This window comes from Equus przewalskii, chromosome 1 (genome assembly GCF_037783145.1).
Source record: "Equus przewalskii isolate Varuska chromosome 1, EquPr2, whole genome shotgun sequence".
NCBI lineage: Eukaryota > Metazoa > Chordata > Mammalia > Perissodactyla > Equidae > Equus > Equus przewalskii.
The window spans coordinates 82553004-82572215 of NC_091831.1; the positions used below are offsets into that span (position 1 = coordinate 82553004).

The 19212-nt window shown below is 38.2% G+C and overlaps 1 protein-coding gene across 38 annotated transcripts in view; it reads right to left on the minus strand.

Moving 5' to 3' along the window:
• The window catches only part of MAPK8 (mitogen-activated protein kinase 8), a 99833-nt gene that overhangs the window by 58539 nt on the left and 22082 nt on the right, over positions 1-19212 (minus strand). For 14 of the 38 annotated variants that reach the window (XM_070615768.1, XM_070615642.1, XM_070615686.1 and 11 more), the window contains one exon: positions 18869-18960. The exons of 14 other annotated variants lie outside the window; for them this stretch is intronic. The gene's annotated coding sequence lies outside the window, so the exon portion shown is untranslated. Of the gene's footprint in view, positions 1-2910; positions 2989-18868; positions 18961-19212 lie in introns of all 38 variants that reach the window. 10 more of the 38 variants (XM_070615648.1, XM_070615776.1, XM_070615613.1 and 7 more) reach the window with 2 other exon arrangements.

Consider the following 19212-nt stretch of genomic DNA (forward strand, 5'->3'; position numbering starts at 1 on the left):
AAACTAGCAACCGCCAAGAAAGAGTAAACAACGGCTCATTTTGCTGGGCATCCAGCCTCACGAAGGACCTGTTGCTGGAAATAAGGCTAGAAAAGGCAGGATGAACGTATTTTTGCACCACAGACCATGAGGAATCATCTGAGGACTGCAAGCAAGACAAAGGAACCTGGGTGGGTTCAGTGAAGTGAGGGAGGACGTGACAAGTACTAAAAAGAGAATCAACAGGATTTGTGAACCAGCTGGGTATACAGGTGATGAACAAGAAGCTAGACCTGAAGACATTCTATTTCTATGTGCCAGGATGGAGAGTGATATTATTAACCCAAGTAGAAAACATAATTATTACGTCATGTAAGTTATTGTTTTACATATGAATTCATAAGACCAAAGATGCAGGCTAAGGAGAGCATCTTAGGGAAGATCTAAATTTAAGTTTTCTTTTTTTTTTTAAAAGAGAAACTTAAGGAAGAAAGGAAAGGAGGGAGGGAGAGAGAGAAGGAGGAAGGAAGAAATGACAACAGCAATCAAGGTAAGAAGGAAAACTTGGAGAAGTATAATACCACAAGAGAGTAATGTTCGTGTGCAGTGAGTTGAAAACGGAAAGGGACATAAAAGGGAAAGTGGTGATATCTATAATATGCATCCTTTTCGAAAAGTATAAGCATTATTCTATAAGCAATATGGAAGCATTTAAGCCTAGGAAAGGTAGGTTAAGAGGACTTATGCTCAGTGGCTTCTGTTTTGGCATTGAAAAACGACATGAGGCTCTGTCGTGACCTCATTGAGGTGAAAACTTCCTTTCATTTATAAAAAGGCATTTTTTATAAATGAAAGCATTATAAAAATAAGTGCAGTAGTGATCCAAAGGCAACTAAGGGGAGTCAACCAGAATAAACAGAGACTTACAACACCGGAAAAGCAGAGAGATGAAAAGATTGTTTTAGACATGACACTTTTGAGATCTTAGTAATGTGATCAGGTGGTGTCATCTAACAGAGCTGCAGAAATACAGAAGTGGAACTCTAAAAAGTGGGTCAGGTTCCCATTTCACATATAAAAGCAGCTAGCCTGATACCATTTCCATAATATTGATCAATTCAGGTCTTTCACTTCTTTTGTCCCCATTTTGGTTATTGATATTTTCCTTAAAAAAAAAAAATCAACCCCTAGGATATACTGGGGCTTTGGGGAGAAAAAAGAAAAGAGGAAGATTGGCAACATATGTTAGCTCAGGGCCAATCTTCCTAACCAAAAAAGTTAAAAAAGAAGCTGGGAAGGGTTAACCTTTGACCAATTAAAAAAAAAAAAATCAAACATTTCATCAAGATTATAGATTTACTGGTGTAGAAGTGTACAAAGAATTCATCTTGTGAAATTTATAATATATCAAAAAATGCATTAATGGAGCCAGCCCAGTGGTGTAGTGGTTAAATTCACGTGCTCCACTTTGGTAGCCTGGGGTTCCCCGGTTCGGATCCTGGGTGCAGACCTAGCACCACTTATCAAGCCATGCTGTGGCAGGCATCCCATCTATAACACAGTAACATAGAAGAAGATGGGCACAGACGTTAGCTCAGGGCCAACCTTCCTCAGCAAAAAGAGGAGGATTGGTGGCAGATGTTAGCTCAGCGCTAATCTTTTAGAAAGAAAGAAAGAAAGAGAGAGAGAGGGAGGGGAGGAAAGAGGAAAGGAGGGAGGGAGGGAGGAAGGAAGGAAGGAAAGAAAGAAGAAAAAAATGTATTAAGTATATAAATACGCTTTAAGAAAGAATAAAGTGAACTTCAGTGTAAAACCCCCCAGTATCCTGAAACCACCCGCCAGTACCTTGAAATTCCTCCCCAACACCGTCTCCCTCTCTCCCCGACAAGAGGTAACCATTTATCTTAAAGTTTCTGACAATGATTCACTTATTTTTCTTTATAGCTTCACAATCTAGGCATTTATCCTAGTCGTATTTTTTAGTTTTGCCTCTTACTAAACTTCATAGAAAAGAAATCATGGTGCGTATATTCTTCTGAGGATTGCTTCTTCCATTTGCTATTGTAACTATGACATGAGAGAGCAAGCGTGTGCAGCTGTAGTCCATTAACTGTCCCTGTGGAAAGGTATTCCACTGTATGAATTCCACCGTTTATTTATCCAATCTACTGCTGATGGATATTTAGATTGTTTCCACTTCTGACCTATGATGAAAAGTGTTGCCGTCACCCAGAGAAGTCCCTGAAAACATTTCCCACGTCTAATGTTGTTTTTAAGTGGTGCTTGCTTACAGGAATCAAGGCAGAACACTGCCAGATGGCGAAACCGCAGAACTGGCCCAAACCAGAAAGGCGCAAGATGGCAATGGGGTGCCGTGCACAAAAGGAACGTGTGCAAAAGATGCCATGCACAAGAAGGGAAGATCTGCACATGCCCTGAGCGTCCCCGGCCCCACGTGATGATGCGGAGACCTCTCCCGACTTCACATCCCATGAGAACCCTGCTCACCTTCCCTTCAGGGAGAAGGTGTTTTAGAGCACGAGCTCTCCCTTCTCCATTCCTTGACCAGTGATTAGAGTTTCTGCTCTCCTGTTCCAAACCCAGTCTCGTTCTATTGGCGTGAGCAACCTCAGGCAACAAGACCCATTGCAGTCACCAGTCTCTTAGGGCTTGGTAACACTGCTATGAACATTCTTGTAGATCTCACCCACACACGTGTGCTTATGCCTTTCGAGGGTATCTACCTAGGCGCTGAACTGCTGGGTCATAGGATAAGCACATGTTCAGCTTTACTACGGGACACCAAATTATTTTCCAAAGTGCTAACACCAACTCTCGAAATAGAATTTTCAACATAAACTAAGAATATTTCACTTAGTTTGTACTTCTTTAAATACTAATGAGACTGCGCATCTTTTCATGTTTACTTACCTTTTAGTTTTCCTCTTTTTGAAGCCTTTTCCCAGTTGATTTGTGGTTGTGATGTCAAAATGACAAAACTGAAAATATCTGCATGGAACAGTAGACTATAAACAGAAAACTACTAAAGTGACAGTTGGAACTGAATTAATAACAAAAAATTGTGAGATAAATTAATGCAGTATATTGATAGAAAGGCATACTTTTAAAAAAGCGAAACTAAGCCAATGTCAATCCAGGAAAGCTAGAAAAAGAACAACAAAATAAACTCAAGGAATACAGTAAAGGGGAAGAAATAATGAAGATGAGAGCACAAATTAATGAAACAAAACAAACAGTACAGGGATCAGCAAAAACCGGAAGTCAGATTTTTCAAAAGATAAAGTTAGAGGACTCACACTTCCTGATTTCAAAACTTATCACAAAATTGCAGTAATCGAAACAGTATAGTACTGTACATACAGATCAGAGTACGGAAATAAACCCATACATCAAGGGTCAACTGATTTTCAACAAAAGTGCAAAGAGAAATTCAATAGGTGAAGAAGAGTCTCTTCAACAAACGGTGCTAGACAACTAGATAACCACATGGAAAAGAATAAATTGGATTCCTACCTATACTATATTAAAAAAATTAACACAAAATGTATCAAAGATCTAAATTTAAAAGCCAAAATTCTTAGAAGAAGAAATAGGGGAGTAAATCTTCATGACCCTGAATTTGGCAATAGCTTTTTTAGATATGACATCAAAACCACAAGAAACAAAAGAACAGACGAAGTGGACTTCACCAAAATTAAAAACTTTGTACATCAAAGGACACTATCAAAAAAGTAAAAAGACAATCCACAGAACAGGAGAAAATATTTGTAACTCACATATCTGACAAAGGTCTAGAATTCAGAATATACAAAAAAAACTCTTACAATTCAAAAACAAAAAGACAAACAACCTAATTAAAAAATGGGCAAAAACAATTCTCCAAAGAAGATATACAAACAAATGGTCAGTAAGCAAATGAAAAGATATTTAACATCATTAACCACCAGGCAAATGCAAATCAAAACCAGGAGACACCACTTCATATCCACTAGGATGGCTTATCAGAAAGACAGACAATAACAAGCACTGGCGAGGATATGGAGAAATTAGAACCCTTGCATATTGCTGGTAGGGATGTAAAGTGGTGCAAGTGCTGTGGAAAGCAGGTGGTGGGGGTCTCAATAAGTTAAATACAGAATTAACATATGACCCAGCAATGTCAGCCCTGGGCATATATCCAAAAGAACTGAAAATAGGTACTCAAACAAAAACTTGTACGTGAATGTTCATAACAGCATTACTCACAACAGCCAAAAAGTGGACACAAGCCAAATGTCCACCAAGTGATGAACAAATAAACAAAATGCGGTACATACACACAATGGAACATTATTCTGACATTAAAAGGAATGAAGTACTGATATGTGCTACAACATGAACGGCCTGAATTGAAAACACACTGGTAAGCGAAAAGAAACCAGGCATAAAAGGCCACATACTGTATGATTCCATTTATGTGAAATATCCAGAACAGAAATCCATAGAGACAAAAAGTAGTTTCTGGTTGCCAGGGGCTGGAATAGGGGAAATGAGGAGTGACTACTTAACAGGTTCAAGGTTTCCTTCTGGAGTGACGAAAATGTTCTGGAACTATACAGTGGTGATGGTTGCACAACACGGTAAATATACTTAATGCGACTAGTGGCAAATTTTATGTTATGCATATTTTAAAAATTAAAAAAAATGGAAATAAAAAAGGACAGAAGATTGATGAACTTCTGGAGAGACCAAGCAAAAAGTAAAAAGCAGCACAAACTCCCCATTATGAGTGGTGAAAAAAGGGATGTGACTACAGATGCTAGAGTTATGAAACAGATAAAAGGATATTATAAACAAGTTTTACGTCAACGTTTTGTCTGCTTGTTCTATAAGTTAATAAGAGAAAGGTGAAAAGTCTTGAACTATGCTTATGGATGTGTTTTATCCTTGTATTTATTTTTCTTTACATATTTTGGGGTCACAGTATTAGGCATGTAAAATTTAGTAGTTTTACTTTCCTATTAAATTATATCTTTTATCACTGTGAAACAACCCAATTTATCTCTAGAGTGAAGCTTTGTGCCTTACAAATCTATATTAGTATTTGCATGATGTATCTTTTTCTAGCCTCTTAACTTATAAATTTTTAAGCTTTTCTTGGTAAACTGCATAGTTGAATTTTTAAAAATCCAGTCTGACACTCAAATTATTTGGGGCTTAGTCTATTTTATATTTAACAGTTACTAATATATTTAGATCTATGTCCACCATTTTAGGTTTTCTACTTATTCTGTGAACTATATCTTTGCCTGTTTTTTCTTCTTTTGGATTTCATACTTTTCCTCATTCCCTTCCTTCTATTTCTTTTAATTGCTATTCTTTATTATAACATACATGCTGACCAGATTCTGAAACGTCACATCTTTTCTCTCTTCATCAACAAGTACCTTAGAACACTAACTCCGTTTATCCCTGTTTGACTTACATGCTATTACTGGCATATGTATTAACATTTTTAAAAGCCCACGAGACAATTACTGTTTATACAAAGCATGGCTGGTTTCGATTTGCCAAGCTGTTCACTACTTGTCGTGCTTCCACTTATTCTTCCATTTCAGGCCTTCCATCTGGAATCACTTTCCTCCTGCCTAGAGTACATTCTTCAAAATCTCCTTTAGCAAAGACTTCCTAACTGCAAACATTCTGTCTGTGTAAAGTGTCTGAATTTCCCCTCACTTTTTTTCTTTGGTGAAGAACTCTAGATTGTTTTTTCTTTTTACTTAAGATTATGTTCCAATGTCTTCTGGGTGTGACACCATTGAAGGTATCTCTCTCTTCGTTCTCTATTGTCTATTCCCCAGCCCCTCTTACGAAAGGCCACTCAAGTCAACGTTTAGACATTCTTAGGTCTCAACTTTTCTTTCATAATTTTCATCTGCTTCCCTTGAATATATGCTGGATAATTTCTTCAGATGTATCTTTCAGTTCATTATTCCCTTCTTCAAACTTACATAATCTGCAGTTAAATCTATCCATTGAAGATTTTTTTTAAAGTTTTAATTAGTACAATTTTCAATTCTATAAGTTCTAGCTGGTTTTTAAAAAAATCGTTTCGGATGTTCTTTATAATTTCTTAACCTTGGAATACATTTTCAACATGTCTTTTGTTTAAACTTAGTAAGCAGTTATTTTATATTCTATGTCTGATCATTCCCGTTTTCTATCAGGTCTGCTGCAGACTCCTGCTCACGGTTCCTGGTTTCCTTATGTTTTTATTTTTGACTGTCCGTTGCTCTACTTACTTGGAATTTTATTCTGGGAAAACTTTCAGCCCTGGGATAGAGATGCATTTCTCCAATGAGAACTAGTACTTGCTTCTACCAAAAGCCTGGAGATACTCATTGCCATTATGGGAATAAATCCAAATTAGATTATCTTAGGGTAATTTTTTTAGACCATCTAGGTGGTGTTAAATTTAAACTGCAAATCACATGAGCATCAGCTGGTTGCTCAAAATTCTCAGCAATGATCTTGTCCCCACATACCCAGATTAATGGTTCTCAAAGTGTAGTCCCCAATCAGCAAAATCAGCATCACTTGGGAACTTGCTAGAAATGTAAAATGTCAGACTTCACCCCCTATGCACTGAATCATAAACTCTGGGGAGTCACCTAGCACTCTGTGCTTGAAAAAGCCCTGCAGGTGATTCTGCTGCATATAAAACTGTGAAGCATAGAGAAAATCAATTTCCCTTGCAGTCTTGAAGGACGGTGGGTTTGATAAGGCTTTCTAGTTTAGCCCTCTGAGACTCAGCTTTAAGGGGAAGAGGATGACTTATCAGACTCGTCACCTCAACAAAACCTTATTATCTCCTCAAGTTCCTCAATGCTGCCTGAGGCTGAGGAAAGGAAAACTCAAGTTAAACAGGTTTCACAAATGCCTTCTGGATGAAAGTCAGTTTAAACGTCACACACAACTTCTCAGAGATCCTGTGCCTTCACTTTGTTTTTTTTCTCTGAGAAGTTTTTACTTGATGCTTTAGCAAGGATTTCCTTTTAACTTATTTTGGAATTATTATAGATTCTTAGGAAGTTGTAAAGGTAGTAGAAAGAGGTCTCATGTACCCTGCACCCAGTTTCCCCAAAAGTTACATCTTACTGAACTATAAAATCAAAACTAGGAAAGTGACATTGATACAATGTGTGTGATAGTTCTACATCATGTTATCACGTGTGTAGATTTGTGCAACTACCGCCACCACAATCAGGACACAAAGCTATTCCATCATCACAAAGACTAGCCCCCTTTATAGCCACATCCACCTCCTTCTCCACCCCCATCCCTGACTCCTAATCTCTGGCAACAACTTGTTATCTGTTCTATATTTCTATAATTTTGTCCTTTCAAGAATGTAATATGAATGGAATCACACAATTACTTTTTGAGGCAGGCGTTTCCCACTCAGCATAAATGCCTTTAAGTTCTATCCAAGTTGTTGCATATATCACATTCCTTTTTGATTGCTGAGTAGGATTCCAAGGTATGGATGCACCATAAATTAATCGTTCACCTACTGTAGGACATTTTAGTTAACAGTTTCTGGCTGTTACAAATAAAGCTGCTGTGAAAAATCATGTACAGGTTTTTGTGTGGACAGTTTTCCTTAGTCTAGGATAAATGCCCAGGAGTGTGAGGCTGTGTCATAAGATAAACTTTTTAAGAAAATGCCAAACTGCTTTCCAGAGTGGCTGTATATATTTTACATTCCTACCAGCAATATATGAGAGATCCAGGTTCTCTGCATTCTTGCTAGCATTTGGTACTGTCAGTTTTTCACTTTAATGGTTCTGATAGGTGTATAGAGATATCTCATTATAATCTTAATTTGCATTCCCCTGATGGCTGGTGATGTTGAACATCATTTCATGTGCCTATGTGTGTGCCATTCATACATCCTCTTCAGTAAAATGTGTCTTCCTGTCTTTGCCCATTTTCTAACTGGATTGCTTTTTTACTGTTGAGTTTTAAGAATTCTTTATTTATGAATCCTTTGTCAGATAGGCAGTTTGCTAATATTTTCTCCCAGGATGTAGCTTGTCTTTTCATCCTTTTAACAGGATCTTTCACAAAGTAACTACTTTTAACTTTAGTGAAGGACAATTCATTGATTTTTTCTTCTTACAGAAGTTGTACTTTCGGGGTCATTTCCAAGAACTCTTCACCAAGCCCTAGGTCCCAGAGATTTTTCCCCTATGTTTTCGTTTAAAAGTCTTATGGTTGTAGAGTTATAGTTAAATCTATGATCCATTTTGAGTTAATTTTTGTATAAGGTGTGAGATTTAGGTTGAAGTTCATTTGGTTGCCCGTGGATATCCAATTGTGCCAACATCATTTGTTGTAAAGATCATTCTTCTCCATTCTCTTTTGTACCTCTATCACAAATCAATTGGACTTACTTGTATGGAGCTGTTTCTGGGTTTCCAATCTGTTCCACTGACCTACAGATCTGTCTGCCAGCCAATACTACACTGTCTTGATTATTCTAGCTATATAATAAGTATTGAAATCGAGTACAGTGATACTTTCCACTTTTCTTTTTTGAAAACTGTTTTTAGCTACTGTAGTTCCTTTGCTCTCCCATATAAATTTTAGGATAATTTTGTCTATACCTAGAAAATATCTTGCTGAGACTTTGAGAGGGATTTTGTTAAACTTGTATACCCATTTTGGGAAAATAGACTTCTACAGTATGTTGAGTCTTCCAAACTGTTAGCAAAGCATGTCTCTCCATTTATTCAGGTCTTAAGATTTCCTTCATCAGCATCTTATAGTTTTCAGTACACAAGTCCTATACAGGTTTTGTTAGATTCATAACTGTTTCATTTTTTTGAGCAACTACAAATGGTACTGTATTTTTAATTTGTGTTTCCACATGTTCATTGCTAGAGTATAGAAACTGATTTTTTATATTGGTCTTGTATCCTGTGATCCTGCCAAACTCACTTATTAGTTCTACAGGTTTTTTTGCAAATTACTTGGGATTTTCTACACATACGATCATACTATAGGCAAATATAAACAGTTTCATTTCTCCTTCTCCAGTCTGTATGCCTTCTTTTTCCTTGCCTTATTGTGCTGACTGTAACTTCCAATACCATGCTGAGTAAGAGTAGTGAGAATGGGCATCCTTGCCATGTCGCTCCCAATCATAGAGGGAACACATTCATTCTTTCATCAAGTACAACGTTAACTCTATGTTTTCTGTACATGTTCTTTATCAAGTTGAGGAAGTTCTCCCCTATTTCTAGTTTTCTGAGAGTTTTAGTCATGAATGGTTCAACTTTGTCAAATGCCTTTTTGCCACAACTGATATGATCTTGTGTTTTCCTCATTATCCTGTTAATGTGTGTGATTACACTGACTGATTTCCAAATACTGAGCCAAACCTGCATCCCTGGAATGAAGTCCCCTTGGTCACAACGTATAATTTTTCATATATTGCTGAATTGTATTTACTTATATTTTGCTAAGGAATTTTTGCACCTATACTTATAACGGATATTGGTGTATAGTTGTCTTTTTTTCATACTGTCTTTGTCTCAGTTCGGTAGCAAGGTTAATACCAGTTTCACAAAACAAATTTGGAAGGGTTCCTTCATCTCGTTATTTCCTGGTAGAGATTGTGTAGAAAAAGTGTGAATTCCTCTTCAAGCATTTGGTAGAATCCTCCAGTGAAACCACCTCAGTATGGTTTTCATTTTAAAATTACAAATTTAATTTCCTTAATAGTTACAGGGTTGTTCAAATTAGATCATACCGTGTGAGCTGTGGTAGCTTGTGCTTTCTGAGCAACTGATTCATTTCATCGAAGTTCCTGAGATTTACTCTATCTTTGTTGAGAATTTCTATTTTTCATTTGTTCCAAGTGTGTTTGTAATTGCTTGGTGAAACATTTTCCTGATGCTGCTTTAAAATCCTTGTCAGTTAATTCTGACATCTGTGTATCTTGGTGTGGTATGTATTAATTGTCTTTTCTAATTCAAGTTGAGACATTTCTGGTTCTTGATAGAAGGTATTTTCAATTGAAACCTGGATATTTGGAGTATTATGTTATGAGACTCTGGATTTTAAATATTCTGTTGTAGCAGACACTGCTCTGGTGGCGGAAGCACACAGCATATTGTCTGGCAGGGGGAGAAGTGCAGGTTCCTCCCTAGGTTTGTGTTGACCACAGGTGGTGGAGAAGGGAAGGTGGCACTCCTCGTTATACTGGGTGAAGCTGAGAGTTTAGGATCCTCACTAACACGGCTCCGGCTGGAAGGAGTATGCTTTTATTGCTCCCCGCATCACCTCCACTAACACCACTGGGGGAAGGATTGCCTTGTTATGCCTGAAGAGGGTGAAAATCCAGGTCCCCATTTGGCTTTTGCTAATCAGGGTTGTTTTTTCTGTGTATTTGGCTGGAGTGGAGTGGTTACTGTCTAAAAGTTTCTAGGCTATCCCCTTCTTGGTCCTTGACTAAAGATGACAGACTTTTCTTGGGGCTTTTGTTTGTACCCAACATTTCTGGGTTGCCAGCTTCTCCACACCCATTCTAGAATATATAAAGCAATAAGAATTGCAGGATTTCTACCATCATGCTATTTGGATCCTGAGGTCCTAAGCCAACCCACCTTCTCTCCACTTTTCAGAGTCTTGTATTTGTTGTACACATAATGTTCAGGGCTTTTAGCTGTACTCAGCAAGAGGAAAAGGGAAAAGTATATCTATTCAACTTTTTCAGAAACGGAAGTCTATGCTGCATCATTCAAGTTTACATTTAGATTTTCCTCAGGGTTAGGCTTGGTAGGGAGAGGTGTGTGTCTATGTGTTGGAATGTGGGGTGTCTAGGTGTGTGTGTTAAAAAAATCAGATCTTGGACTCAAAGAAATGTTTCTAATTCATTTCATTCATATGACTCTACAAACACTTGGTAATTTTACTCATTTCACAAAATATTTAGGATTGGTTTTCTAGCAGAAAATAATAAAGAACCCAAGGCTTGTATCCCGGCTGACTCAAAGCCAAACTGAGAAAAAACCCAGCAGTTAAGAGAGAGAGTCAACCATAAGGACATAAATTCACAGAAATATTGGATCAAGCCCTGAAACTGGACATTCTGAACAAGTTTATCTAAATCTCTAATATTTCCTATGGTCTTGTTTATTCTCTGCACACTTTACCCTCAGAGATAAGTATGGCAAAGTCTCCCACTATGATCTATCCATTAAAAAAAAGACCCTTTCTGTTCTGTTTAATGTTTTATGCCTAGAATTCTACCACATCTGATACATTATTCTTGATTTCCTTTATAATTTCATAAGCTTTAAAAAAAAATTCATGAATTGTTTTTAACCTTTCTGCATCACTTTGTTTTAGATGATTTTCCTTAAGAAAGTATCTACCTAGATTTTGTTTTCAGACTCTATCTGGATTTCAGTGGGCACAGCGGAAAACAGACAGACATGCATGATCATATCACAATCTTGCCTAGAATTCCTGAACTCCTACTGCATTTTAACTTTACTTGTCTCAGAGCAATTATAACTACATCATTTTGGCATATTTACATACACGCTCTCTCTCCATGGACTGGAGGCATTTGGAGGGCAGAAAATTTTTTAAAAGTTTCCCAAAGTACTTAGCACACTGTCTGGTTTATAGAAGATATTTCACAAATATATTTTGCACTTAAATTAACCTGGAAGATTCTTCTTGCAGCAGTGTGAGGCTGGAGAATATATCAACAATGAGATCCTAGCAATAAGCAAACAGTCTGCCAGCTGAGAAATGGATGCTGGAGAATGGTCACTAACAAGATATTAATCAGCTTCTGCACAGTGACCTGCCGTGAAACTCCCCAAAGCAGTAATGAACAGAGGGATTGCTTTGGTTAAGTACATGATGAAAAACTAATGACTAGTGGGAAAAACAGCAGATGGTCAATCTGGCAACAATCTTAAACAGGGGTAGCTCTTTAGGAATAAAGACAACAGGGTGTTATAAATAGTACCAGAATCTGTAAACTCAAAAGTAGCTCAGAAAATCTGTGCAGTTTTAAAAATGTATACAGAGAAGCAAATCTGTTACCCTAAACTTTCTAAGCTTCATCTGAACCATATCTACTCATAATTATAAGTTTCAAAGGTGACCAACTATAGCTGCTTCTTAATTATCTTTGGTCACTGAGAGAACCCACAATTAGGAGCTTGATCTTTATCTACTCTGATATTGCTCTATTTTACTAATGATTTAATTTGCATTTCTTAAATGTATGCTAGCTAAATGGAAGAGACTGGGGGTATACCAGAAATGTGCCATGTTCAGAGGGTAATCAGTCTTGGATTCAAATACTACAAACCACAAATCAAACAGTCTAGGTTTGTAACTGATAAATTTATAGCAAACATTTCCATATATTTTTATGCATGGTACTATCATCTTTTCTCTGTTTCCTTCACTTCTGGCTCCCTGACCTCTACTGTCTTCTCTTGAAAACAGCAGAAACAAAAACCTACAAAAGCTGCAGTGCCTGCCTTGTGAGGCAAGTCAAGACTGCAATCAACTGAAGCTTTCATGTCAGGTCAACTCAGTCCATTATTTTGGGAACTTGGGCTAGTGCCCACCATCTCAAAGAAAAGAGACAGAATTTATCATGGCTCTCATTCTTCATTTTATCAAAAAAACAAACATCTTAATGCCCAACTAAAGGCCCACCATCAGCCCCCCCAGAGTTTTACACCTCCCTGACCTTAACCAAGGCCTCAACACTCCCAAACCTTTCCAGAGCCTCTAGAAACTGCAGCTCTAAATTCCCCTATAACCTCAATCTTTCTTCAAAGCATTTGATTTGCTTCTTTGCCTTGAATGAAATCTTGTCTCAGAACACCACTTCTCAAACTGCTCTCTCAAATGGTGGCATAGATATATGGCTTGTTCCTCTCTGCTAACATCATTCCCAAACTCTCTTATAAGACACACACACAAAAACTTGCTCCTTTGAAGCTCATGTTACTCGGCTATAACACCAAGTGCCCTCTTTGTTGCTATGATCTATCAGCCTCCCAGTCACCCCCTACATGCACTGAGGACTTTCACATCTAGTTGGAGTCTTCCCCTTACCCTAAGCCCTGCTATTATTATCCTGGGTGACATCAACATCCCTGAGACCAAACTCTCCAGAACTATGACAGTTCAATTCTTTGACATCCTCATCTACAGTAACCTACCTTTCCACCTAACCCTAGCCACCTATTCCCACAGTCACTACCTGGATCTAGTCATCAATTGAAACCGACCCACTTGTAGAAAACATAGTTCAGGTACCCCACTCTAACCACAATCTCTTCTCCTGGTAGCTTGCTTATAAACCACCCTCACTATGAACATTCTTTGATGCCAGACAGCCTTCTAGTACCTTAACTTTCTACCTTCTCCCCATCTATCTTCCTTTTACCATATTCATTTATTATCTTAGGCAACTTAAATTCCATACTCCATCCTATTAAAAATACTCTTATGAATACCCTAAGCTCCTTACAGTCCTGTCTTACAAATCCCAAGCCCAGATGAATCCTGCCATCTGATTTTTCCATACTTATGCTCAAGGGCAAACAGAAAAAGTTTAACACAACAGAACAGATAGATACAACTATCATGTCACGATCAACTTCAATGAGTGTACAATAACACTTTTTTCTCTGTTAAAATTACTTTCCATTCTCTACATTTATTTCAAATTTTCTCCATTCTCTTCCAACTTCTAATCCACAACATATCCTTCTTTTCACACAAGAGAAGATATCAAACAAGAATACTTGCAACTTCTGGCTATCAAACACCCTATACACTTAACACTCTTCAATCTGGCTTCTGCCTCCATCAGCAGGTCTCTGAGACTACCAATGGCACATTTTTTCAATCCACATTTAAGTTAATCTTTCAGAAGTACCTGACATAGTTGATTACTTGAATCCTTGAAGCATTCTCTTCCCTTGTGTGATAGATTGAAAAATGCTCTCCTAAAGATATCAGGTTCTAGTTCTGGGAACCTGTGAATGTCATATGTTGAATGCAACCCAATAAGAAATACATATTTGATTTAGTCCCTGGTTCCTGGCACACAGCTCCTAAAACTCTTGGGATCTCTGGAGTGGTAAGAGTGTCTTTCACGTGCTAATGAGATGACTTGTGGCTGGGGGGCCCATAGGTAGCTTGAGGATGGGTGCTGGCTGCCAGAAAGAACAAAGCGTGATTAGAGGGTTGGAACTTTCAGCCCCACCCTCCAACCTCCAGGGAGACTGAGTTAATCACCAATGGCCAACGATTTAATCAACCAGACCTTCAGAATGAAACCTCCACAAAAACCCTAAAATGGAGTTCAGAGAGCTTCTGGGTTGGTGAACACACTGAGGAGCTGGGAGGGTAATGCACCTGGAGAGGGCATGGGAGTTCTGCACACCCCTCCTCCCCATGCCTTGTCCTCTGCATCTCTTCCATCTGGCTGTTCCTGAGCTGCACCCTTTACAATAAACCAGTAATAGGTAAAGTGCTTTTCTGAGTTCTGTGAGCCTTTTCTAGCAAATTATCAAAGCTGAAGGAAGGGGCTCTGAAACCACCCCCACCCCAACTTCACAGCCATTTGGTCAGAAGTATCGGTGGCCCAGACTTGCAATTGGCATCTGAAGTAGGGGCAATCTCATGGGACTGAGCCCTTATCTTGTGAGGCTGCACTAACTCCAGTAGTTAGCGTCAGCATTAAATTGTAGGACACCCAGTTGCTGTCTGGAGAGTTGGAGAACTGGTTGGTACGAGGGGAAAACCACATATTTGGGGTGAGAAGTGCTGTGTGGCTAAACAGGACAGTGTAAAGTTTTGGTAGATGTAATGGATCTCGAGGTGAGATTTATACAGGTGGACCCTAAATGCCATCACAAATGTCCTTATAAGGCAGAAGGAGATGAGACACACAGAAAAGGAGGCAGCAGTGTGACCACAGAGGTAGTGACTGAGTGGTGTGGCCACAAGTTGAGGAATGCTGGCAGCCACCAGAAGCTGGAAGAGCCTTTACAGGGAGCATGGGCCTGCCAACACCTTGATTTCAGTCCAATAATACTGATTTCAGATTTCTGACCTCCAGAACTATGAGAGAATACAAATTTCTGTTGGTTCAGGCCACTAAGTTTGTGGTAATTTGTTAAAGCAGCCATAGAATACTAATACCTTGTAGCTTCTTTAATAACTCACTGTCCTGGTTTGCTGAAATCAATTCTTCGCCTTCTTTAATGATTCATCATCTTCTCTTTGTTGTTAGTACCACTGAGTCAACTGCAACTCCCAGCAACCCCGTGTACAGCAGAGCAGAACTCCGCCTGGTCTTTTTGTACCATCCTCTCACCTTCCTGCACTATATCAGACAATGCTCCACTGCTATTCATAGAGTTTTCACGACCATTTTTCTGGAAATGGGTGGCCAGGCCCTTCTTCCTAGTCTGTTTTGGTCTAGAAGCTCTGCTGAAACCTGTGTACCACAGGTGACCCTGCTGGTATTCGAGATACTGGTGGCACAGCTTTCAGCATCATAGCAACACGCAGCTGCCCCCGTATGACAACCAACAGATGTGTGGTGTGGTTTCCTGATCAGGAAATGAACCCAGGTTGCAGGAGTGAGAGAGCTGAATTTTAAACACTAGACCACCAGGGCCGGGTATCATCTTCCCTACCTGGACATTTAAAAAAGGGAATTCTTCAAAGGCTAGGATTTCTCTTCTTTTTCTATATTCCTTTGCTCTGGTTAATTTTATTCACAGCCACAGCAATTACCACATTGATACAACAGATCCAAATCTGTACTTTCTATTTTCAACTCTGATCTCTCCTCTGATTTCAAACCCAATCGCCTCCATGGTATTTCCATTTGGATGTTCCAAAGGCACCTCCAATTCAACATCTCCAAAAACTAAACCTGGTCCTCTTCCAGCGTTCCTTGTCTCAGCAAATGGTACTCTGCTCTCCAAACTCCATATTAGCCTTCCCTCAGTTCTTTGGACTATGCAAGACTCTCTCCTGATAGCTTCTGCATATACATTCTCTCAGTCTAGATTTCTCTGCACAACTTCTGCTCAGCCTACTTCCTCTCCTTACCATTGAGCTCCTGCTCATCTCTCAAATCTCAAATTTCAGCTCAGCTGCCACCTTCTCAGATCTTTCCCTGACTCTCCAATCTAAACTGGGTGTCCTGAAACACTTTCATGACATCACGTTCTTCTCCTTCACTGTTTTTATCAGAGTTCTAACTGTTCACTTATTTTTGTGATTAATTCTCTTCTCCACTATACTATAAACTCCAAGAAGGCAGAGGATGCTTGTTTTATTCACTCTCTAGCCTGAAAGCCTAAGCATAGTGCCTGGCATACAGAAAATACAAAATAATATTTGTCCAATAACAACTGAAAAATGGGATCTATTACTAAAATTAAGAATGTCCTGGAAGCTGCCTAAGCTTGCTTTCTTTACTTTTTCCATTTGGTGCTGAGGCTGTTAACAGGTTTTAACCCAGATCCACAGCTTTTTGATTTTTCTAAAGAAAAACATACCCCATTGTCAAGCATCACCCATTATATATTAAATATAGTTCAGTTCTTTTAAAACAATAGTTCTTGAAGCAACTCTAAAAATAAAAATTAATAAAGCCAACTTCTGCTTCTGGCATGGTGGAGTAGTGGAAACAGACTGACCCTCTTTCAGTAACTAGAAAGTGGAGAAAATATGATACTGTTATCAGACACTGGACAACAGAGAGACGAGGTCTGCAACCCCTGAAAAGAGGAAAACAAATTAGGTAAGCCCTGTAACTGCCCTGCCATCCTGCCTGGGGGCCTTTTCCAGACCACAGTGCAGCAAGGCCCACAGCAAACCCAGCATGGCAGCTTCACTGAGTTGAGGAGCCAGATCAGGAAGGCAAAGGTGTCTGGAATCTTGAAGGTGGGGTAGAGAGAAGAGAGCCACTCAGAGGAGAAAGAGGTCCAGCAATCACCAGCGAGTCCTCGTGAGTCTTCGGTTGAACACCAGTCTACACATGTATGAGGAAAACTCCACAAGTCCAAAGCAAAGGACAACTGCCAGGGAGCTGAAAGACGAACGATTCCCAGAACTCATTCAGAAACGGGGAGAAAAATGACCACAGGCTTCTGTTCTGAAACCGTGCAAGTCAGAGACAAGGAAAACTACAACTTCAAAGTGTTGAAAGACAAAACTGTCAATCCAGAAATGCACATCATTAGCCTTTTTCTCTTTCATTCTCTCAAAAATGTACAGGAGTTTCCCAGAGGTTCAGAGACCTGTGATATCACAACAGACTATATTATTTTTCTTATGGAAAATAGTTATTTTTCATAAAAAAGTTATGTTAACTTGTAATTGGTTTATTTTGTAAATAAACTGATAAATATTTTTTAAAAGTTAATTTTAACTTCTTATAAGGTAAATTTCAACAGCTATTGCCTACATAAAGAAAACCTCTTTGAGATCCTCAATAATTAGTAGGAGTGTAAAGACATCCTAAGACCAAAGACTTTGAGAATCACCACTTAAGCAATAGTGACCCCCGTGAATTAGTGTTCCCCGGTGATGCCACAGAGCCTGAGGGAAAGTTTTTCATTACAAATTCAATTTCCCTAATAAATACACAGCTTTCTTGTTACGTCAGTCTGGGTGATACACATCTTTAAAAAGAACCTGTCTGTTTCATCTAAGTTGTTTAACTATTAGTATATACTTGTTTATTTCATTTCCTTAGTCTGTAGGATACGTTGTCATGTCCCTCTTTCACTCTAGAAATTGACAATTTCTCACTTCTCTTTTTTCGTATTGATCAGTCTGGCTAGAGATAAGAATTTTACTGCTTTTTTTCCCCAAAAACTATTAGTTGTATAAATTTCGACTCTCAAATACTTGACACAGATGGGCTTTTGGTGATGGCCCTCTGAGTCCTCATAACACACTATTATAATGTCGGTATAATAAAATAAATCAACATTTAAAAGATCTGCACACCTCACTGAATCAGTATTTTGCGTGGGCAAAAGATTCATTTAAATGTTAAGATAGACCAATGGATTTTAATATAACAAGGCATGAAAAACTTATTTATACAGTTTCAGATCTCACATTGCATTTAAATTGTTGAATTCTGATGTAGTATAAAAGAGGACTATTCCAAATTATCTGTATGATGAAATGGGAAGGACACAGTAAGCACTTCTGCTGCATACTGAAAACTAACTGTTGTCTCAAAGAAAAGCACTCTAACTATTTGAGTTGTGAGCCACTTTTTCACGGAACATCATTTACTATTATTTGGACTAGGGTAGTATTTGGAAGACATTTTCTTGAAAATTAACAAAGTAAGCTTATTACTTCAAGGAAAATAAATGACAATATTTACTGCCAATAATAAAATTCAAATTTTCAAGTGAAAATTAAAATTCTGGTAAATGTATACCTGTCCCTGTGAACCTTGGAAGCTTCCCAAGATTTTTCTGATAAGATAGATAGTGACATTAACTAATGATTTTTTGATATCGTATAATGCAACAGCTCTTAAACTTTTTGGTCTCAGGATCCCTTTATACTCTAAAATTATTGAGGATCCCAAAGTACTTTTATTTATGTGGATTATGCCTATCAATATTTACTATATTAGATATTAAAAACCGAGCATTTAAAAAATTTTAAGCTTATTTTAAAATAACAAACTTATAACTAGCATTTTGATGGAAAATAACTATTTTTTTAAAACTTTAGTGAGAAGAGTGCCACTGCTCTATATTTTTATCAATCCCTTTCCTACCTGGCTTAATTCCAGACAGATGGGTTCTCTTAGATGCTTCTGCATTCACTCTTGCCACATCACAGGTCAGGTCACATGGCCTCTGGAAAACTCTTGAGAACAAGCATGAAAAAGGCAAATAACATCTTAGTATTACTATGAAAACAGTTTTGACTTCATAGAACCCTTGAAACCCCTTCTATATTTTCCACTGCTAAGGTACAATCAATGCTACAAATCTTCTCTTATTTTATAAAAATTCTTACTTTAAGGACACGTTTCTTTTAAGCAAAATCCATTTTTTTAGGCTTCATCCCTAATCAAATCAAAGCAGTCATCACTACTCTAGTCCCCAATTAATATCT